Below are 3,175 nucleotides of genomic sequence, written 5' to 3' on the forward strand. Positions count from 1 at the left end.
CGATCAGAGTTCTGCCGTCTTCTAATCACGTCATTTCGTGAAATGTTACCTGATTTCAAAAACGTTCTCGCAGAGAAACACTAAATGTTTCGTTTGATGACTCTACAAATTGGAAATAAAATGATTTTTTTCTTTGACGTACAACAAAAAAACTCCAGTGCCACCTCTGCTCCAAACTACGAACATTGTCGGCCCCTCTTCGGTTTTTTCTCTTTTTTTGCGGAGGATCAGTAAATAACTTATTGATGTTTTACCATCACCACCAGGTATGAAGTGCTTTAGCATTTGAGTTGCACCACAACGCAGCACAACTGAAACACCCAGGAGAAGAATATCAGCTTGTTGTTATAGGCTGGTATCGCGCCTGATCTAAATCTATTTATTTATGTCACATGGACTTATATAAAGTTTAATACATTTTCTTTTCATATATTTATTGTTTTTCTTCTTTACATATTAGGTTGACTTAGAATGATTCCAAATATGTACAGGAATGACCTGGTGCTGTTACATGTCAATCATCTGGGGGGGCCAATCAGATGACGGGGGGGGCACKGGCCCCCCTGGTCCCCCCTCTGGCTCCGCCACTGCTGGCGGTAGGGGTTGCCAGAATTCCACCGTAAAATTACAGTAAAATACTGGCTGTAGGTATTGTACTGTATTTTATAAAATACAGTAAAGTTCTGTCAACCAAAACTTACAGTATTTTACAGTATTTTCTAAAATAGGTACATGTCTGTTAACTACTTTTATTTCCTAAAATACGGTAAGATACCGGCAGCTGTGGTCTTCCCTTAGTAAAATTGGCCATATCCTTTTGATAAATTAAAGATGCTGACGTAGTGAAAAATTAGGTGGAATCGCCCTTTATCCAACTTTACCTTCGTCCAAACAACAGGGCCTACCATACAGTTCTCTAAATGTATGATAAATCTATGGTCGACCTAAAATCAAATAATCCCAAATACAACATTTAATCAAACTCTCTCATAATGATGGTGGCGTCGGTTGCAGGAGTTTGCCCTGCAATCGGTGGATTGCCAGTTTGATACCTGGTCTTCCTTTGAGATTTCAGTGTGATATATCAAAGTCATTATAGATTTAATTATTACAAAACAAACCAAAGTATCACACCAGTGTTCTAATCTATGTAAATTACTTTTGCAGTCTAGTTTATGGTTTTACATCATAGATATAAAGACCAGCAAGGGGTGCTGTGGTTAAGATTTCTATTAATGATTATTTTTATCTTTTAATCTTTTTTCAATAATCTTTTTTGCCTTTTTGTTCATTTTTTTCTCTAGCATCGTTGCCAATAAAGGTTGGTGAATTGAAGTAGGCACTTTACACATCCACTAAAGAAAATAGTTCCAAACCACATTTGAATAAGGACGACTATATTTATTTTAATTGAGAACGTTTGTGAGAGCTACATCGGTTTTACAATTGTTAAACCGATGTAGCTCTCTCAAAATTAATCTTATGTTTCTTGGAAAACGTACAATTGTTAACTGCGGATGGATATGCGGTTTCAAAATTGCAGTCTCCATCAGTCCCTTGGCGTAGAGTCTGCAGGTTGGCTGGCCTTCTACTAAAGAATCTGTAAGTACACTTCTGTCTGTTTTGTCTATATTGTATCAAATTTTAGGGAGAGATTTTAAATCGCTAGTTAAAAAAATGTGTTGCTTGTAATGATTCGGATGACCGGAGTACCCCAAAAGAGACCTAATTAGTTGTTTGTTTTTGGGGGTTTTTTGCTTTTAGGTGATGACCTTTTTTGATATTGTTAAAAACACACAAGTCATCTGCCATCATTAAGGTAAGAATATTTGGATGCAGAGCGATTTCAAACTGTTCTGGGTCACATCATTTTCAAATACGCTGCAGCGCCATCTTGTTTGCTGCTTCCAGTGGTAAATTTGAGCTCCAACGCGGCAGAATAAAATCAGTTCAGTAATGAATCTACGTTGCTAGCAGAGGTTGCTTTTACTTTTAAAGTATCTTGACACAATAAAACCACTTACATTATTTATAAAGAGTAACTACTTTGCTTTCATTCTGTGTACATGGGTTTTAAATAATCTTTCTCAGCCAGTTAATCCAGCATGCATGGCTGGATCCCATGCACGCTGGCTTGGCTGCATAGGTGCATTTTTTTTCATGAAACTGCATTGAATCGTGTTGTGGGCTAGATGGGTAATGATGAATGGGCATGRGTTTTGTCTGGGCTAACTACATGAGGCCCATATGTTTAACCTAAAATGGGACCCATATTGTCAGCCCATGTGGGCTAAATGTATAGACTATTCAGCATTATTGTGGGCTAACTGGGAATGGGACAGAAATGGGGCCCATGTGGTTTCAGTATATTTGGCATAAAAGCTTTTTTGTAAATGGAATGAAGGCATAGTAGTAAATATTTTAAAATAATGTTTTATTGTTTAAGTGATATTTTAAAGCGTTTTATTCTGTCATAGTTTGACTGAAAAAAGCAAACTGCATGACAAGCATTAAGTCTGGTGTTTAGGTCTCAACTAGCCATTTGTTTAGTCAATGAAAATGGGAGCTTTAGATTTACCAGTGTTTTAATACTTTTTAAAAAATTATTTTCTAAAGAGTACTATGGAGAAGCTCGACAAAGGCTTGCAAGAGCAGAAGCAACATCGGATCTTCAAACAGATGATATTCCAGAAAAGCGACGTAGAAGGTAATGTGGAACAGGGACTTACGTAACACACAACTCTAGATCTTCTGTCTCYCTAGTTGTCATTTGAGCTGCTCTGTTATTTTACCCATTTGGTTCTTTTTCCTCCTAATCCTTCAAAATTTATTGTGACTTAAATTGATACATTAACAATTAATATTTTGTCCATGTATAAAGGTAAGCATATAAGCTATATATGTGTGAAACAATAACATCGATTTTAAAATGTCTTGTAATTGTCATTATACTTAAGGTTGCCATGGTGGCAGAAATTGGAGGAGGGTCCATAGATGATGCAGTAAAACGAGCTGTGCGATTCCTCATGTCCCCTGAATTGGCATTCCAGTTCAACCTTTTTGGCCGACATGGGAAACAAGTTCCAGGACCTGCGCCTCTGATGTTTTGTATGGTAAAGATCAGTTTTTATATTCACTTTTTTTCTTAAACATTTGTTAATTTATTTTGGTTGTC

General features: G+C 36.8%; 1 protein-coding gene and 1 long non-coding RNA gene across 4 annotated transcripts in view; one reads left to right on the forward strand and one right to left on the reverse strand.

Moving 5' to 3' along the window:
- The window catches only part of LOC103463029 (voltage-dependent T-type calcium channel subunit alpha-1H-like), a 246,303-nt gene that overhangs the window by 110,442 nt on the left and 132,686 nt on the right, over positions 1-3,175 (reverse strand). The gene's annotated exons all lie outside the window — the stretch shown is intronic.
- LOC103463011 (uncharacterized) overlaps positions 1,799-3,175 on the forward strand; it is a 5,315-nt gene continuing 3,938 nt past the window's right edge. Inside the window, exons 1-3 of the long non-coding RNA XR_533443.2 lie at positions 1,799-1,819; positions 2,617-2,707; positions 2,958-3,113. This is a non-coding gene — a long non-coding RNA (uncharacterized LOC103463011). The remainder of the gene's footprint in view (positions 1,820-2,616; positions 2,708-2,957; positions 3,114-3,175) is intronic.

This window comes from Poecilia reticulata, linkage group LG1, assembly GCF_000633615.1.
Source record: "Poecilia reticulata strain Guanapo linkage group LG1, Guppy_female_1.0+MT, whole genome shotgun sequence".
In the NCBI taxonomy this organism is placed as follows: domain Eukaryota; kingdom Metazoa; phylum Chordata; class Actinopteri; order Cyprinodontiformes; family Poeciliidae; genus Poecilia; species Poecilia reticulata.